The sequence below is a fragment of the Brachyhypopomus gauderio genome, unplaced genomic scaffold (genome assembly GCF_052324685.1).
Source record: "Brachyhypopomus gauderio isolate BG-103 unplaced genomic scaffold, BGAUD_0.2 sc103, whole genome shotgun sequence".
NCBI classification, from domain to species: domain Eukaryota; kingdom Metazoa; phylum Chordata; class Actinopteri; order Gymnotiformes; family Hypopomidae; genus Brachyhypopomus; species Brachyhypopomus gauderio.
Genome location: NW_027506924.1, coordinates 298140 through 318712, shown reverse-complemented (window position 1 = coordinate 318712; position 20573 = coordinate 298140). Strand labels below are relative to the sequence as shown.

General features: G+C 43.7%; 2 long non-coding RNA genes across 3 annotated transcripts in view; both read left to right on the top strand.

Annotated features, from left to right (window-relative positions):
- Window positions 1-9758: 9758 nt before the first annotated feature.
- Window positions 9759-11011, top strand: LOC143497205 (uncharacterized). The gene is made up of 3 exons (XR_013125741.1): window positions 9759-9905; window positions 10298-10355; window positions 10651-11011. It is a non-coding gene; the product is annotated as an uncharacterized LOC143497205 (long non-coding RNA).
- Window positions 11012-11668: 657 nt separating this feature from the next.
- The window catches only part of LOC143497226 (uncharacterized), a 46476-nt gene continuing 37571 nt past the window's right edge, over window positions 11669-20573 (top strand). For both annotated transcript variants that reach the window (XR_013125749.1, XR_013125750.1), the window contains exons 1-2: window positions 11669-11930; window positions 12314-12385. This is a non-coding gene — a long non-coding RNA (uncharacterized LOC143497226). The remainder of the gene's footprint in view (window positions 11931-12313; window positions 12386-20573) is intronic.

Genomic DNA, 20573 nt, shown 5'->3' with positions numbered 1-20573 from the left:
TGACGCGCGGATAGCTGACGGTTTATTTCTTCGATACGACCTCGATATGGAGTGGGAAGAGGCGTGAGCCGAGAGCGAGTCTGAACATAATTGCGCAGCAAAACCAACTACGGATTCACTTAGACGACCGGTGTGAACCGGACGCAGTTTGATCATATCTGCCTCACGAGCTACAAAAAAATATATATTTCTCTTAAAATATATTAAAACCAGTAAGTCTGAGCAAGAAACTTATGCTATAAGGCTGTCACTCTCATTACACTCCGAGATGAGTCATCTGCACAGTCATGATTGTACTGCTGGATATAACCTGACTATAATGCTATGATTACAGGGGTATGGTGGCTATACCTCACGAACAGCTTAGTTGCCTCAGCCCTCATTCAGTCCTTTAAAGGTGTGATTTGGTTCATGATGAAACACGTTGCTTCCAATCACATATCCTCAGTGGGACAGTTTAGACAAGGAGACGACTACTGCCTGTTAAGTCCCTCTCAGGACAAAACAAAACAAAACACAAAACCCCCCAGATAATATCAGAAACAGGTAGCACACCACCATTAGAGCACACCAACACTCGAGCACACCTATACCAGGGCACACCGATACCAGGGCACACCGATACCAGAGCACCCCGATACCAGAGCACCCCGACACCAGAGCACCCCGATACCAGAGCACCCCGATACCAGAGCACCTTCCATACTGTGGAAATGGCAGTATACCGCATACATGACAATACAATCCATGAATAACAGGACCACCAAATGCCCCCTGAACATCCATGCTGGCGGTCCATGTGACATGTGCTCTCCTGTGGTAGCAGCAACTCACTGCTTATGTATGACTATACATCTGACTTGCTTCACCGTTTTCTGTCATCACCCTGCTACCATCTTTCGCTGCCTCCTCACACACACACACACACACACACACACACACACACACACACACACACACACACACACACACACACACACACACACACACACACACACCATCAACATCCACCCTAATTCACCCTGTTTGCTGGCTTATAAAATTAAACTGTAAGCTTCTCTGCGTTCCACAACAGGTGTTTTGTTTTTGTTTTTCCCTCCCTCTCCTTGTTCACTCTCTCCATCTTCCTCCTCCTTTCCTTTGAAGCACCACGTTGGTGGTGGAGAGCAGGTTTGGGTTCCCTCCGACACTCTTCTGTCTGAGAGGCGCCCGCAAAATGCTTAGACAGAACCAAACTGGGCTCACCTGACACCCTGCTGCGGATGCTATGGATGGCGCAGGGATGGGCAGAGGGGTGGTGCAGAACTCCGGGGCGCTAGTGGGTGGAGCTCAGCTTGAGTGTGAGGAGCCCCAGTGACCCTCCAGCCTGTGACAACTCAGTCTCGGTCTCACGCTAACCTCACCCTTTTCGAATCTCTGCTCCTTATTTAGATATTAATCTTCAGGCTTATTATTCAGTAGCTGCTGTGCACCACACTGTGGGTGATATGGAAAGTATGTCGTTACAGGAGTGAGTGATGTGAGCCTGGACTCAGCGGTGGGCCCTTGGAGTGGAAGGGGTTAATTAACCCTTTACGCACCACTGGTCATGCCTAAAAGGATCGTCATCATCGTAATTGACTATTTTCACGAGACGGCGTTGATCCGAGCGCGTGCTTGTGCCTCACATCGATCCTGTCCCCTCAAAACTGCCAGCGTGCGGAGGACACAGTTTCACAGCAGTCGCTCTTAATAACGACCTGTCTGGGTACTGACCTGTGAAGCGTCTCTCCCCGAAAGGTGACCAGGCATCACCATCTACAAACTCATGTCAGAATTCAAAATTCATGGAACCAGTGTCAGCTTTGAAAAACTGGCTTTGTGCATTTTGCAAAAGAAAATTATTTTTCCGCCATACTAAGGTCTCTCTCTCTCCCTCCCTCTGTGTCACCCTCTCCCTCACTCACATTCTCTGCGTTTCCCTCTCTGAGCCCCTCTTCTTTATCACATCCTCCCTCTCTCTCTGAACCCAGTGTCCTCTCACACTCCCCTGTCTCACTTTTCCTGTCTCTCTCTCGCTCTCTGAACCTCCTCTCCTGTCTCTGCCCATTATGTCAAAGCTTCTGATTGCTGCTCCTGTACAAAGCTCTCCATCCTCCTGCAGAGAAAACGCTAACTGTGATTCCTCCTCTTTGACCCAGAGGGCATGCTGACCAGGCCCATTATCAGGGCAAGGAAAGGTTGGGCAAACACACACCCACACCCACACCCACACACATACGCACACACACACCCTTCAAGACTTCAGAGAGAAGCAGAGAAAGATGAGAGCGCAACAGAGAGAGAGAGAAAGAGAAAGAGAGACAGAAAGAGGCAGAAGGAGAGAGCACAGCTCTCAGTTGGGAGTTTTTGTGGTTGGTCTATGTTGGAGAGAGCTGAAAAGCGAAGGGGTTGTTTGTCTTTTCCTTGTTGTGAAAGGGAAAGTGCAGGAGCCCAGACGACCAAACACACGGGGCGCGGGCGGGAAGACGGAGACCTGACTCCTCCCTCCCCGAGAGTTCTCATCGGGAGACATTCTTTCATCTGCCCCTCAAACGCTTTTCCAGGGGAAGACCGACGACGTGAGTCGTAGACGTGCGTCAGAGCTGGGCTGTGTGTGCCGCCTGCTCAGACGTGCGGGGGTGTGGGAAGCTGCTTTTGCTGCGGCCCAGTTCGTGTTGGGGTGGCTGGGCTGAGCTTGGCGTCCCCGCTGCTGAACTTGATCCGACCTTCACGGCTGCGATGGAGACCTTCGTGAACCCACTGGACTCTCAGACACGCCACACAGTTGTTATGGATGATCCAGTGGCGATTTATCTACTTAACATGGAGCCCGACATGCCCGGTTATCCGGTATTCCATCACACAACAGATCCATTCATTTGGATCAATAATTTCTACCCCCTTCTTTGCCTGTGACATATCATAACCTCCTTTCTATTCCCCCTACAGAAACAGTAATAACTGCAGAGATAAGTCACAAACACCACACTTGATTCTCCCTGGCACGCTGTTCATATCCGGCTCTGCTACACATCAACACATCAGCATCTTTCAGTAACTCTTGCCTTCGCTCAAAGTTGCCATATCTGTCCATCTATGTTGCCCCCCCCCCCACACACACACACACACACACAAATAGAGAAGCTTTTACAATGCACCAGTCACATTTAGTGGGCTTTGTGTTACCTGCAATGTGTTCCTAACATCGGTCTCCCTCTTCCCCGGGCTATCTCGTCTGGCATTTATTATGATAATAGCGATTATAAGAAATTATGCGAGTGTTGCATGAAAGTCTGTAAACAAGAGTGTTTACAGACATTCAGTGGAAAGATCTGGATTTGATTCTGTGGAGAGACAAAGCTTTTTTAATAGCCTTGCCTTTTGTTAATGATATGCCGGTGTGCCTTCAACACACCATTGCACAGATATTGAAACCATTCGTTTCGGAGATAGCGCACAGGCCTGGAGATCATTTTATCCAAACAGCGTCTTCGCCTGACGCATCTTTTTCTCTTCTAAAGCGCTTTGCTTTTGGCAGCCACCGTAAATTCAACCCGCAACACTGCTCAGTGTCCCAACAATCCTATTCGACGTTGTTTTTGATGATGTTTATTTATTAAAAAAACATATTTAGTTTAGTGGGCTTTCATTAAACGGTCAGGGGTTTATCTTCCCATCATCCAACAGCTACAATGGATCTTGGGTGTTGTGACAATGCATTGCACATAATTACTTTAAAATATATATTATAGGCTTTTTCAATCTCTGACAGATCTGACACAGTCTATTGTGGAGATATGCGTAGCAGGTAAAGGAGGGGGCTTTAATAAAGCTGACCTGAGAGCTGTATTCCAGGTTCTTAAACAGTGGTTAATATATTAGTGTTGATATATTAATGTTGAAATTTGTGGTTGATAGTGTTTTGGCAAAAGCCCGGGTCTTGCGATGAAATCATAGGAAATCCCAGCTGTCTGTGCAAATGTCCAGACCACAGACCACAGTAGACAACAAAGGCACTGAGGATCTTAACACTAGTACTCTTAACCCTGAGTGAGTGTTGGTCAACTGAAGGCTTGAAGATCCCGATTCAAAAATGTCCCTTCCCTCCCTTTGTCTCTGGTGGTCTACACTCAAATATGTCCTTTCCTTCCTTGTCTCTCTGGTGGTCTTCATCTCTCCCATACCCTCTCCCATATGGCCTCCTCTTCCTCTCTATGTGACGATCGATCTGCTTGTGCAAGACGAGTAAAGGATAATGTTGCGCATATTGATTTAAATAAAGACTTTTACTTAAGACCACTCTCGCCTCAGGCAATCTGTCTCTCTCTCTCTCTCTCTCTCTCTCTCTCTCTCTCTCTCTCACACACACACACACACACACACACACACACACACACACTTCATATTATCGCCTTTATAGAAACCAGGTGATCAAATCACTCTGTGGTAATTGATAAACGTTGTCAGTGCTTGTGGGACTTGAATCCCAAAAGCTGCACGTCCCTTCAGGTCTCCAGGGCGACGGGCCACGTGTTCTTGCCTTCGGGTCGGGCTACACCTTAAGCCTTTTCATTAACATCTGTAGCCAGCACAGTGGATCCAGCTGGACAAGGAAGCAAGACGCTGGAGGTGTTTCTGGAGAACCGCTCAGCCGTCCGGGGTGCTGTAACTTTAATGAATTGCTCTGGCATCTAAATTTCAATTAATGGAAATGTTTGGCAAAAATATGTAATGAATTAGGCTGCTGTATGCTTTTTACCTGCAGAGATGGACCCTGGATGTGTGTGTGTGTGTGTGTGTGTGTGTGTGTGTGTGTGTGTGTGTGTGTGTGTGTGTGTGTGTGTGTGTTTGTACATGCAAGTACGCACGAGAAGGATGGGAGGATGGGAGGGGAGAGAGGAATGAAATGGATGAGCAGCTACTTGGCAGTATGGCACCCTGCTGTTTGCCAAAAATGTGTGTGTGTGTGTGTGTGTGTGTGTGTGTGTGTGTGTGTGTGTGTGTGTGTGTGTGTGTGTGTGTGTGTGTGTGTGTGTGTGCGTGTGTGTGCGTGCCATCGCCTGCAACAGAAGGGAGATCATTTTCCCCTGCTGCCTCTTTCACCAGTGCTGCCAACGGCAACCAGGAGAAAGAGCAGCGAGAGATAATTACTCTGCCCTCTGGCAAAGTGAGGGGGCGATGGACCAGCAGCGAGAGCAGAGACGCTGGCATTTGCCTCTGATGCATTTGTAGCTAAATCCCAGCAATGCCGCCGAGTTCTTAAAAGGCCAAGTGTTTGTTGCCGTTGACAACAGTCGTTGTTAAATATCATGTTTGCATCCATCTCTCAACACTTCCAGCCAAGTCACTGGGGGAGATTTTGTTTACTTCACATGCTCAGAGCCCTTATGCCACTGAGGATTTCCTGACCAATGCCCAGTGCATCATGGGAAATGTAGTCTGGATAAAAAAATAAAAAAAACCTAGTTTGCCTGCGATATGTGGCTAATATAGGAACACAAACAAGAGAAGAAAACAGGCATGCAGTCGGTATGCATGTGCTATTACGTGTATACATCCACAGCAACAAACAAACAAACCTCACGCATGTTGATTAAAGACCACCAGGCACAAGCGATCCAGGACACACAAGCCTAAGTTAGTCTACCATGCAGGGGTTATTTACCATGCTAACAGCTAGCACACATGGACCACTGCTGTGGCTTGGGTTCTGTGATTTCCATGGGTTTTTGTGTTACACTGTTAATAGAGTGATATAGTGAGTCTAGTCTGTTCTGAACAGCCAGTGTGAACACAGTCAGTCCAGCTAACCGATCTGTTTTTAACAGAATGTTTCACAGATCTTCTCCCACGACCCAGTTGTGTTTGTTTCTCTCCCGTTCCTTAATTCCTCTTCCCTCTGAGCAGCTGTCTCTTTAAGGTATGAAAACTGCCTCTACTTTCCTTCTTTCCTAACGTAAGGCACAGTGATGAATGCGCGTGTGTGTGTTCGATTCCCCACACACTTCACTTTTCACGGCTGTTTGCTCTGCACACGCTACAGACCACACAGCAATCTTCCCGCCATTTCTGATGTGTTTGGAACAATCCGGAACTTCCTTTGCCTCAGCTGTTTTCATATCTCACCACACTCACTGCACACGTGTTTGTGTGTGTGTGTGTGTGTGTGTGTGTGTGTGTGTGCGCGTGTGTGTGTGAGTGAATACAACTTTCCCATACCGAACCTCACTTACCATTGCACCGTTGTCATGGCGATGTATCAAAGGATGATATGAATGTGATGTGTATTGATGCGTCTTCTCACAGTCAGAATCGACTGGTTAATACAAGTTTGCTACTCTTCTTTGCTCCATCTTTCTCTCTCTTTTTCTATCTACCAACCCAAATCAGGGTATCTGTCTACTAAATTTAAATCTAAATATTTCAGATCTTTGTTGGATCAGTGTGTATGAACACTGGACATATTACATGTGTATGTGGTGTGTTTCTGGTCGTGCTAGACAGCTTCCAACAGAAAGAGTAAAGGGGTCTTTTTCTGGCCCAGACTGGGTCACTGGTGTGAGAACAATTAGTTTGATATCTTCTTCTCCACAGAGGTCTCGGAGAGCTTTGTAACCACCGTCATTATTTCAGGCACTGCGGGTCAGAAGCCTCAGATGGATGCACACAATACGACGCGCCATTATCAGAGAAATGTGTGTTGGCCTGTGCGCTGTGACCGGCTGCTTCGGGATGGATGAACAAACACAGACGGGCTGGGGGGGGGGGGGGGGGGGGGGGGCACACACTCTGACAGACTGGCACATTACTGCTTACCACAGCCCTTAAAGACAGGGGGTGGAGGGCAGGGATCGGTGGCATTATGAGCCACAGATTTGAAAGGAGGGGTCACCATATTGAGCTGTGTTGTAGTGCGTGACCTTTGAGTGAACATTTGTGTCACGCAGGTTGTTTGAATGAAGATCAGCGCAGGGGCAAACCGAGCATCAGCTCATTCTACACAACACTTCAGATTTTCTTCTCTAAAACCAACGTTTGCCACGTTGGGCTGATGTCATAACTGATGTCAGAACAGCACAAGCTACGGATGCACAACCTGCTTCACTGTTGCATAACACCCAACCACTACAACATGGAGTGACAACTTTATAACTCGGCTGATGTTTTCAAATATTAACACATCGCATATCTGAACATTTCTGAACATTTCAATTGCTTTTTTTGAGCCTTCAAACACCACAACACAGATTTTCCTAGCCCGTCACCTCTGTGTTTAAAATTCATGGACTTTGTGTGTATGTGTGTGTGTGTGTGTGTGTGTGTGTGTGTGTGTGTGTGTGTGTGTGTGTGTGTGTGTGTGTGTGTGTGTGTGTGTGTGTGTGCGTGCGTCTGTCTGTCTGTCTGTCTGCTAGCCCTGCCTGTGTTACTGCTGTGAAGAGCATTTGTTGTGTAGCACACTTTGAACTGGTCCCTCAGGGCAAAGCAAACTGCTGATTCGTGAATTTATGTGCCGCTGTTGAGATAGGCTGACATTTCAAACCAGCCAACTTCAAAAGCCACTCTGACTTGCTAGGATTCAAAATTTAAGAGGTGCTAACCCATCTGTAGATGGCATTGTTTGCTGCCTCTTTCAATGGCCCCTCTCCATGTGAGGCTGACGCGCTGTGTGTGTGTCTCTTTACACACATGCATATGTACACTCTCATCTCTCTTCACTACTGCTGCACTGTGATATAAAATAAAAGTGCTTGTACAAATGCATCTGAAGCTTGTTGATAAAGCCGTCATTACAAAAAAAAAGCTTCATGCAACGCTTTAAGCTAAAAAATGCTTTATGTAAAGTTTCAAAGTAAACAAGACAAGGAATTACAACACACAACAAAAAATAAACAATAACATCACAAAGGCAATTAAGCATCTAAATAGCCCATCACATCTTGGCCTGTTGGAGTATGGACTAAAACCTTTCAGTGAGCGCTAGTCATTGACTCTGGTTGGCATGAGACAATGACCATTAGATGACCATTAGGAGAAGGAGCCGGTGATCAATATGAGTGGAAAGATTCAATTCAGTTCTTACCTCATTTCCTTCGGCACCCGCGAGACAGAGAAAGGGAGATGGATTACATCATTACTGAGAGAGAGACAGAGAGAGACAGACAGATAAAGAGAAAGACAGAGAGAGAGAGACATACAGAGAGAGGGAGGTGGTGACATGCACACAACACACCCCCCCCCCCCCAAATGCACGCAACAACCCCCCTCCCCCACCCATCCAAATGCATACAAAAGCCAAAATTTCACCTTTAGGCTATAAACCTAATGAAGCATCCCATGCAAAAATTAATCACACTCTCTGTCTGGGCAGAACACACTCTCAAACTCCTTTCTGAGTCAAATCCTATTCTGTCACCAACTTGTGCATTTGGTATAGACCCTCACCCTAAACCCTAATGTGATTACCAAATTAACCTGATTGGTGTCAGGATCAGGATGGTCCAACCTGGGTCGTGTAGGGGCATTCATGCTGTCTACCTTGTGTTCATTCAACTCAGTTTAAAGTGAAAAAACTGTAGACAGAAGAGCAGCCAGTCGACTGCAGTGCTTAGACGGTCTATCTGAAGTATACAAATCTCGCTTAGAAACCTGGGTGTTACTTCCAACAGAGACCTTAACTTTGACAACCATGTAAGTAATGTTGGCAAAAAACACATTCTATCACTTCAAAGTCACATCCAAGGTCTGTGGTATTCACTCAGCTGCCGAACGAAGAACCTTCGCGGGCTCTTCTGCTATCTAACTACTGCAAAGTTCTTCTTTCTGGACATCAAAGGACTCCATCTTAGGGTTGCTGAGAGGGTAAAATGGTGCGGTGACAATTTAGACACTTAAAAGAATGAGGAAGTATTTATCCTATTCCTGACAGCTGCACTGGCTACTTGAGTGTTTCCTCTGTGGATAATTTTGCACCCACTACATCATTAAAGAGGAGAATCAACAGTTTTAGCCAATACTAAGATGTGGGATTCCTTGCACAGCTGTTTGAGGACTCACATGTTTAGTCTACTCACACATTTAAGAGAAGGGTTAAACCTATTTGTTTAGACTATGCTTTATTGCACTTTATTTCCTTTATTACCCTTTAAAAAGTTCTGTTGTTCTTTGCTTTACATTTTATTTTTTGATGTATCTAAATGCATTTGATTTAATTTTACTGCTAAGGCATCCTTTTGAAAAGCACTTTGTAAAATTGTTTAAAACATGCTATAAAGAAGCTGTTATTACGATCATCATTATTATTAACAACAACAAGGGAGCACACTAGATTGCAGTACACTGTATAATTACAAAACTTTAAACTGTAATGTCTCACTACTTTGTCAGAGGGAAAAGTAATTAGGTTACACTAACACACACACACACACACACACACACACACACACACACACACACACACGTATGTGTGTGTGTGTGTGTGTAAGAGAGAAAGAGAGAGAGAGAGAGAGGAGAGAGAGAGAGAGATAATTTTGACTCGTCATTTACACCTAATTCTAATTAATAGTACAGTGAAAACCTGAAGCTGCATGAAAAAAAAATCTACTCCACCATCATAGCCTACGTTGTAAATATATGTTTAAACATGTTACGTAATAGATTTTTAATTTCATGTAATCTTTATGGTCGCATCTTGACGTCAGAGGGTTACTAATATTTGAGAATTACTTCCTGTACGAGGCGGAAGCAGGAAATAAGGCAAAATGGCGAACGGGGAGGAAAAGGGAGTCGCGTCCTTACCAAAACATTCCTATTGGTTCGACTTCTGGGTTTTTGTATTGTTTGACATCACATTTTTCCTCTTCATGTATTTTATTGCGCCATAACTGGTAAATCAGAAAGTGTGTTGATACATGTAATCAAATGTTATCAGGGTTCAAGATATTGGCTATCTAGCTAACCTAGCACTGTTATCGGTTATAGTCTACCTAGTTCACTAACTGGCTCTCCTGTACGTGCAAGCATCGACATGTTGGCTATTAAAACAACAAATACAGCTTTTAAAACTATTGAGTTATCGTTTTAGGTTCAACCTAACTAAGTTAGCTAGCAAGTAAACGTATCCTAACCGAGCAAACTTTGGAGTTGGCTAGTTGGTTAACGTTATGTGAAGGATGTCACGTCCTCACTTCAGGAAATAACCGTGTCATGTCCTGATTACCATCTTACTGCTAACATCTCGGCCTGTCCATCAATCCTCCGCTTGTTATTTCTTTTACAGTGTTTAATGGTAGCTACATAACGACTAAGACCTGTTACCGACCTACTACAGAGGACTGGTTAGTGGTTTTATATACATGTTTTCCAGAAAGTGTAATGGCTTTTAAGAAGCGAGTTTGCCTGTTCAGACATCGTAAAAATGAGCACTATAATTTCTGTCTGGCGTCTTTCATCGAACACATGAAAACTTTAATGGGGTGGAAGGCTCAGTGAGTGAAATTTAATCGAAACAGCCATTGCGTTCATATAGACTGTGTGTGTGTGGGTGTCCTTCGGGAATCGTTGATTGGACTTTAACATCTGTTAACATTTAGTAAAACTGTAGATCTTAATGGGCCGCCTTCTTGTTGGTAGGTTCATGATGGCCGTTAACCCCAGACCTGTGTCCATGGCTTTGGCTGCTCATGTTCTGCTATACGTCCCCTGCGACTGATTGTGGGTGCGGTCCTGTCTCCAAAGGCCCCGTCACAACCCTGGCTATGCTCATCCCAAGCATCACACACCTATTACGTCTGATTCCTCTTTGGGAATGCTGATTGACTTTTGTAAAACTAAATTATTGTTTTTTTTTTTTTTTTACATTTCCATTTCTCTGACCAATGTGTTGAAATGTATGCTGCTCAGTTTATGATGATCCAGACAAGTGTTTGGAAAATGAATGAATGAGCTTTTTGTAAATCCCCCAATAGACAATTAAATCATATTTAATAACTTACATTTGTGATGTAAAGTATTTTCTTTAATTTCCAGTTTTATGTGCTAGCTAACTTTACCTACATTATGTATAGATAGCCATTACAAAACGCTGAAATTTGATTTATTATATGCGATTATATATATTATATGCACAAGAGTTGTCAGAAAAATGCAAGAATAAAGTAGTAATGCAGCAATAGGTAGTCTACCTCGTATAAACAACTCGTATTTGCTAAAACTCCTGACAGTAGTAGGCTACACAGTCACGCTCTCCTGGGTCCCTCTAGGTCTGATGTATGACGTTATTTTACTGCAAGTGGAGAGCACGTGTTTGAATGCGAGAGCGCTATTCACGTTGTATGCAAAATATACACGCGTTCATTCATTTACCTTTTTTGGCCTCTGCTCAGATTCACTTTACTCTGCTACAACACTGCGCGCGCCTTTAGATATATAACCTGTTCTTGCAATATCCTGCTTTCTTTTTGTGGAGCGAGTATTTGCCAGCAAGCAAAAAAAAACCTCGCTCTTGTGAATCTCACTCGCGCATTTATAAAACGAGCTCTTGACTATTGGCAGTAAAACTATACGGATGTCATGATGCACGGCGCCCAAATCAAACCCAAATCAGATGCAGCAGCGTGACTGAGTGACGATCACCGCACGCGCACCTGCACGCGCATTATTCGGGCAAAAGGCGAGCGGCCTCATGAACTTTACGACTTAAATGTTGGATAAACAGCCGCAGTTCGCGTTACCAACGGCAGCTTACACCACAACGACACATACAAATATGTTGACAAATGAAAAAGGAAGCTTCAAAAACAGACCGAGATAAAAACGAGGATAAATATCGCTGTGGCTCCTCAGAGGTGGACTGAGCCAATTATGAGGATTCAAAATGGACGCCAATTTACCACCAAGTGTCCGCTTGACAGGTAGTTAAACGTACGTTTGTTTTTGTATTTCCTTTTCGAAAGACAAAAACCTTAAGATAGTAATGCTGCTATACTTTAGGAACACTAGCTCATTCCTAGTTTTACTGTGATGATGTGGTTGGTCTAAAATTGTTTTATTTGGGTGTTTGTGAAAATGTTTTTGTGTTGCCTGGTGTTTGTGCAAATATTTGTGTGTAGCTGTGCTCTCTCAGCTAGCTCATTGTTGTTGTAAGTGATTTACCACTATTCACAACAGTTTGTGTTATAACAAACATCTGCGCATTGGCATAAATGTGCAGTAGTTCTTTTATCTTTCATGTCTACAATGTATTTCTACTTGTTGGCTAGCAATATTGTTATTTCACAACGTACACTTCTTCCAGCCCTGCGGATAGGTGTTTGGAGGCAGGACTTACTGACCGCAGATTTAACAGTCCCAACTGCACGATGTAACGGTAAGTTTAAGTGTTAAATTTAAACAATCACAAATAGACCAACTAGTGCTGATGTTTTTCCTGTAGCGCTAAGCTTTAACACCACTGCTACAAACCCAACAACTCACAAACCACAATCAGAAGTACCCTCAGAAACCTTTTCTCTTATGGCCACAAAACCTCCTCTACAAAGAGATATACGGCCTCAAATTATACCCCCCCACCTCAGATAGCCAGAAAAGGAGAAGTGTGGTAGCAGTACTGATCTCAAGTGCCCATTGTTGTGACCTATCGTCTTGTCTGGAGTCTCGGGGGAAACGATTAGTCTTTCTGCCCCCACTTCTGCCACCCCTAAAGACCTGGGACCGAAATGACTGCCAGAGACAAAGGAGCAGACAAATGGGTCAGGACAACGAGAAAACACACACACAAAAACACCACAGAGCAGGCTGCCCCTTCCTCAAGCCAAACATGCTGTTCTGTGCCTGAACAAAGCAAACCCTTGTTTTTATTTATTTATTTATTTGCTTATTTGATTTTTTTTTTTCCCTCTGCAAGAACCTGTGCTTAGTGGTTCAGAGAGTCCGTCTAATAAATAATCAATGTGCTTCCTTTCCGGCTGCCTCCTGGCAGTCTGGAGCCCCGCTGGGAAGAAGAGAAACACTTCATGTTTGCTCATATGAAGTGCACACTGATCTTATCCCCAGAGGACACACTGGAGGCGCCTATTGGTTCCTCCTTTGCCAAGTTCCTGTCGTATTCTGGTGCAACCTGGGTTTTCGCTGGCTGTCAGTGAAATGTTAAACAAAGGTGATATAAAGTACATGGGTGCAGGAGACCAGAGATCACCTGCAGAGGTTTCTTTCTTTCTTTTTTTTTAACAGCTTTACCTTTGGTATCAGTCTTCTTTAATTTCTTTGAATCCCTGCCAAACAATTTTCTCTCTTTTTAGATCACGAACGTGTTTTATAGCCCCACCTTTTTATGTTTTTGCTGTTACGTAGGCCTAAATCTTTTTGAATTACTACTGTGTAGGAAATATGCGATACAAATTCTAATAACTTACCTTGTCTTTAAAAGAAAAACACACACCAGTGATGTTCAGTACAGACCTTGAAGCCCTGCTTTATAAGCACCTGACGTAGATATTCACCTAATCATCTTGGCACTCATGAGCATCTTGGACCATGAATTGCAGTGTCCTGTTAGTTCAGGACACTGACCAGAAATCAGGACAGTCTGGCGATAATCTCCAGTTCAGACTGATTAAACTGATCAGTTTGTTACTTGGGTTTAGCTGGTGTGATCCTACAGGACACACATGCACACTCTTGCCCTCACCAGAGTTTATAAAATAAATATCACACACACCCATGTACATTTCATGATTCAAACCATAACTGTCCAACGCGTTTCTCAGCAGACCGTTGCCTTCGAGGAACAACGTGACTCGTGTTACAGCGAGGTGAAACGCCAGGCAGATATTGTCAGTTTCCCACAGGTTGCAATAAAAGCAACCAAAAGTCATGACCTTGTTTTAAAGTGCTGGCCAGCCGCGAGGGATCGGAGATTAAAGGACTGCAGAAGGAGAGCATGTTTTTGTATTGACTCCTGCCATGAGAAACGGTCATTATAAAGAACTCTCGCAGGCAATGAGCTGAACACTGCAGTCTTTTTTTGCCCATTGTGCGTGAGGTCTTCCAAAGCACATTTGGTTTTGGCCTGAGAATTCATGCGAAGGGCAAATGAAGATGAATCTTTGTTCTGTTCGTTGCTCGGGAAAATCTTTTCTTTTCTCCACATTTCTCCCCGTCGTAACGGAATGTTCAACCCAGCTATGACCTCTGTCTGTAAAACTACTCTCCGTGCACTCAGTCCCATGCAAACACACATGCACGCAGGCACCACCACAATATATTTTACTTACGTAGGCTGTTATACAAGTGTTACAATTTAGCAAACACTTTAATGTCATTCATTTGACTATTACTTGTACAAGCCTGTATGCAGTCCAAGTTATGCATAGTCGTTCAGTGGAATTAATTAAACATCACCATAAGGGTACATTATGATCTTCACACTTTCATCTGTCTGTTCTTTTGTACTACGTAGACTCAGAGCTGGTTCCTCACAGATGCCTATGCAACCATGTAACCTACATGATCCAGCGCTTGTAACTCCACATATGCCTCCAGTAGTAATTGCTCCAGAGGGCGGCGTGGTGAGGGCAGTTACGGAGCGGATAAATCTCCATCCCCAAATCCACCACCACCCTGGTGGCCTCCAGCCGTTGTTTTACTTCGCATCGTCTCTCGCGCTCTGCCGCTGAAAGCTCGCCGCAGGACAGCATTAGCACAGAACACGTCAATATCACATTTACTCCAGACAGTAATTAAGAAGGATCGTGACCGAGAGGAAAATGAACGTCCATGGTTGCCGAAATTCCATGTGGCATAAGATTGAAGACATTGTATAAAGAAAACCTTCAAATATATAGCTATTTGACGCTATTATTGTGGATAAAATGTAAAATATCGTACAGTGGTAAGATATGCCTACGAAAGCAGTGCAGAAACCTGGTGGAACTTTTAGCTTACTAGCACAAAAAAGCGGTTAAGACCCACAGATTAATTTTTTCTTTAGGTTTTGCCCAAGTATGTAAAAGCACAAGTTCAGTGAATGGTACTGGAACAAGATATTTAACATGCAGGCGCATGTTCCCTTGAATCACTTTGCATGCGGCTCTGTTTAAATGGCTTCCTTTTAGTGGTTTCCTCTCTCTCTCTCGTCTTGAAGTTGAGCTGCATTTTGACTGCACTGTTCACACCAGGTGGAGTCATTCAGTCGCGCGGCGCTAGTCTGCTTTCGTTTCCGTTCCGCTCGTCTCGTAAGTTCACCGAAAGTGTCTCCGTCTGGGGGGGAGAAAACGCTCCCTCGCCTCTCCCTCTTCAGCTTGCTAATGAACACTTAAGATGTTCAGAGATCGGTGCGTCATGTCCTGTTCTTCTGTTTGATATCTGCGTGAAAAGGCTGAGCGTATAAGGAAAAGAGCACTGCTTCCACATATAATTTAATCTCACTGGAAGCCGAAGTTGCAGAAGTCTATTCAGCGTTATCTCATCCAGCTTGACATTTTCAACAGCTCTACCTTTAGTCATTACAGCTGTGTAAACAGATGCAAAACTTTATCATACAAGATTGAAGTAAAAAAAAAAAAAGCAAATATTAAACCCATCACACATGCCATCAGTCAAGCCATTGGTCAAGGAGCTGTGCTTTTGTCATGGACTGTGTGTATATACAAATACATCAACTCGGAATACAATTGAGTATAGATTTTCACACAGAACATAGTTCTCAGAACACAATACATTTCAAAGAGGAGACTGAATTCAATTAGAATATCAGTAAGATCGCGACATAAAGAAAACGACCATTATCACAAGATAGGTTTGTGTGTAGGGTCAACACAGTCCTAATTGACCTGAAAAAGCATATAATGGTTAGGGTGCAATTTTCCTGGCCTGATACAATGACCATTAATTCACTTATAAAAGACATACTCATGTGACCAGACTACTGACCAGATCTTCAGAGAACACTTACAGAATAACCTTACTTGGTTGTAGTAACACACTTCAGAGTGCTTCTCCAACCTGTGCAGATAGTCTGAAATGTGCTAACGTTACCATGTAATGTCTTGTGGATAATAGAACAAAAATATTCTCTCAGACGTGATAAAACCCCCAGCACGAGAAGCTTAGAGATTTCAGGGAAACATTACCAATGAGTGAAACATGATGTCACTAGTTAGTTTGACATTCATATGCTTTCTCTGGGTGTTAAATTTCAAAAGTATGCTTAAAATATTCTGGACATGTAAACTTCATTTAGGAGGTGCCTGCATTGTGCATGGGCCTATAGGCTGCTCTCAAACAGTTACATGGGCCTATAGGCTGCTCTCAAACAGTTTCATTTTCAGGCAGAATCTCTCATATCTTTTCAGCACTGTTCTACATGACCATTTCCATTTGTGTAAACTGTTGCATGGACCATAAACAAATGAGCTCAAAACGCAAGGAGTGTCACGGAAACTTCTCGATGAGGTCATTCCACCTTGACGTGCCAACAAATAGCTTTGGTGTGTGTTGAAGTCTTCAGTAGACCTGGTTCCGCTACCAACCTTATAGCGGGCCTGCTCAGAAATCTTATACGTCTAACAAGTTCGACAGAAATAGAAAACTGGGACACGTGCATTTAAAAAAATGTTTTAGACGACGAAACATGGCGGCTGGAATGAATATATATTTGAATTTTGTTAATTAGCGATTGCTCTTCCTCTCTTGCTCGCAGTCACTCTGCGAGAGAGATGCGATCTTGCATGTTGACAGTCTGAAGCTTCTATCTCTTTTTTTTTTTTTGTAAGAACTTCATTTCATTTTGTGGTTGAGATAAGACGTTTAATTTCAAAAGATTACTTTTATGATCGAGAGAGAGAGAGAGAGAGAGAGAGAGAGAGAGAGAGAGAGAGAGAGAGAGAGAGAGATGGAGGGAGGGAGGGACAGAGACAAATAGAGAGAGTGAGAGAGAGAAGTGAAACCTTGATCATTTTCTTTGGTTCTTTGTTCTCTATGCGTTTCTCATCAGCATCCCCCCCCCCAGTTGCACTCAGATTTTAAATGCAAGATACTGAAAAGGGCTGGTTTGTTTCTGCGTATGATCATAATGGTCTCAGCTGGTCTTATACCTCCTGCGTAGAGAGACCTCTTAGAGAAACCACTTATATGATCTTATATAAAAAAGCTATTTGTTCTCTTTTATGAATTTGAAGTATAATTGTTACAATTTTGTTTACATTTCACTTTGCCAATATCTGGAACTTGTTTACTTCAGACACAAAGACGACTGTCGACTATTCAACCAGAGTAATTTTCCTCAAACATTTCAGGTTAACCATTTCAGAACTAATGGAAAAATCCCTCCGTGTATGCCACTTTAACATATATGCTGATGATCATTGCTTTCCAACTGTAGACAGATCTGAGAATTTTAGATTACCTCAAAAAAAAAGTTGGAGCTTGTAAATATTTTTGCCTCATACACAAATCACAGCCCACAAGCATGTATGGTAAACTTGACAGATCAAATGCCCTACTTGCCACTTGACAAGTTACCATGGAAACTAAACAGTTTTCTTCACTGGCTCTGTATCGGCCAATGAGTCATATTTAACCATAATTGCAGTTTGTGGTAAAGTGTCATTCAGCGGACGATGTGCGTGCGTGATTGAGCATTTCCATTCAAACTTCAGCCATGCTGGATATGTCGTCGTGGGAAGGATAGCGTTGGGGTCACGCGGATCCCGCCGAATGAGGAGTAGGAACGGAAGGTGGTGTAAGAACAGGATGGTGTCTATGTTTTGTTTTATAATGTAGTTGGATAAGGTTGGATTTGGTGATTTCTTGTGGTTTGCATAGACTGGAGAAGAATGGTAGTTCTAAGAAGTGTAGTCTTTATTACACATTGTGCAAGATTAAGGCGTGAAGTACTATGATCCCTGGAGTAAAATCTCTAGGGGCTAAAGATACAGTCTGGATTTGAGATTTGATGTGCCATTAAATTAATGCATATCTGCATAGTCCTACCCAAGATATTAGCCGTGCATCACACCCGTTCAGAAGTAGGGCCTTAAAATGTTTAGATTATTAATAATGTGCTGCTGGGGCATGTTCTCATGGGGCCCAAACTCCCTGACAGTGCCCCTCCTGCAGACACCCAGAATATCTGCTCGTAAAGCCACGAACACCTACAGAACGCCTGCCCATGATGGAGAGAATTTAGGCTGAATATTTCTCTCAGGGTACCATAACTGAAGCTCATCCTGCCAATTATTAATACTGCAGAGGATAATCTCGCTCTTTCTGTCTTAGGTAGAGTTGAATGGTAAAAGATGTTAGACTGCGGTATACCAGTCTTTTTTAGTAGCAATGACTGATGGCGTATAAAGAAACATGAGTCAAGTTAGCATTAAGCTAAGCTAGTATTAAGCATTAAACATAATTGATTAATTTAGCATTAAGCTACATTAAGCTAGCATTAAGCATAAAACAATTAATTAACTTAGCATAACGCTATGTAAAGCTAGCATTAAGCATTTATTAAACAATTAATTAATAATTAACTTGGCATTAAGCCAAGTTAGCCAGTACTTTAAGTGATTATCCGAGTTGCGGACAGACATTCATAACTGATTAAGCATTTCCTGTGCCTCCATTTTGTAGGTAATATAGCATATTAGGTATAGGTACATTATAAAGCTTAATTGCTATAGTTCACCTGCCATTATATTCCCTACTCTGGGAGACATTTATCAAGATTTGTTCAGAAACGATCATCCATTTATGATCTTTAAACGAACACCTTCTTTCACAGACTGCATTTTAAAAGTAATTTTCAAGTAGCTCTGCTCCGTTTCTTCTCTTAAGCAAGCAAACAACTTTGGAAGCAGCCCGAGCTCTCACTCAGCCATTTTATCCTCTCTGTCCTGAAGATCTAACAAGCAAAAAACTCCCAGGCGGGAAAAATGGGAGCGAAGAGAGAAAAGCATCAGAGAAAGAGAAATAAGGGCACAACATCTGCTGTGAAAGGATGCTAATTGCAGATTGGAGTGAAGTAGCGGCGACGCTATCTGCAGCACGGAGCTCTTTCCCCATGCTGCCGTTCCCTGCCTCTGATTACGTATTGTCGTTTATTTAGCTAAACTGCGGGGTAATTTTCAGGTTAAGGGAGGATGGTGGCAGGCTGTAGAGGGAAGGGTCGCTCTCGTACCGCGATCCGGGCGTGAAGAGGAGCCACAAGACATCGGCAGTTGCAGACAGATGTTCTGATCTGTGCTGTAAGCTTGTGAAGAGATGGAGTGCTTCAGTCCCTGTGCTCTGGTGCACCTTTGTGACGTTACAATCTGGTGAAATTGTGTGTATTCTTACATTGTATAGTGCCGGTGGTGGACAGGATAAATCTCACTGCAGTGTGTGTAGATGAACTACTGAATATAATGCGAACTCTTTGAGTGTCTTTACACTAGGCAGGCTACCGCACAAGTGCCCTGTACAGTGGCAGCAGTGCACTAGAACGAGGTAGAACTTGTGTAGGGTTATACTACATCGGATCAGTGCGAGACACCACAGGGCATTTTAAATACAAACGGAGAAAAAGAGAAGGCACTCCACGGGGAATAACCAGCTCTCCTGATGACTTTTTCAGTGAGGGAGGGAAAGAGGGAGGGAGAGGGAGAGGGAGAATCTCGTCTGGGCCAGAAATAAGCTGCCATTTTCATACAGCGTGTCTCGTCACGCTTGGCTGCATGGCTTTTGAAGTCCGCAGCCGCTCCACCGATGGTTCAGGCCCGGTCTGCACAGCCAGGCACAAAACTGGTGGAGACCGCAGAGGTCATAATCCACGGCGCTGAACATGGCAGCGACCGAGACGAGCATCTCGCTCCTGCTTCATTCTGCTCCCTCCCTCTCTCCCTCTCTCTCTCTCTCTCTCTCTCTCTCTCTCTCTCTCCTCTTACACTCTTCCTTTGTTCTGTATGCGTTAATGCAGTGTGGCATTTGTCACGAGCAACCCGTAATGTGTTCTGCGTTGATGGGTATTACCAGTGATGGTGCAGAAGGAACCAGGGTAGTGACGATGGAAAGCCTAAAGCAGCCATGCCATGTGGTAGCACAAATATCATTTAATGCATTAACCCTTCGTTTTCCATGTTAAATTTACAGTGTTTTGCATTTTAAAAATGGAGCTGAGATTGTTTTTATTATGAGATTATGTTCTCATTGTGGCTTAGGTTTTCTGAAACAGGATACCGAGTCAGAGAACCAGAATCTCATCATCTCTTCATTCATGTAGGCGTCAAGACGTCGAGAGTGTGATGATCGTTAGATTACTCTGATGGCCACTGGGCACATTTAGCTCCATGTTCAAACTGGAAGTGCTCAAACACATCAACGCGGTAATAGATAACTCGTGTTTTAACAGATGATTACGCTCCACAATGTGGAACTTTGTTGTCATAAAGCGAGTTTTATTAAAGAAAGCTTCATTCACTGTCATTATGTGCTATCGTGAGCACCGTATGGGCAAGCGATGAGAAGATTGTCTTTTCTCAGCAGGAAGTCGCATTTCTCAGTAAAGGCCGGAAATTGAAACC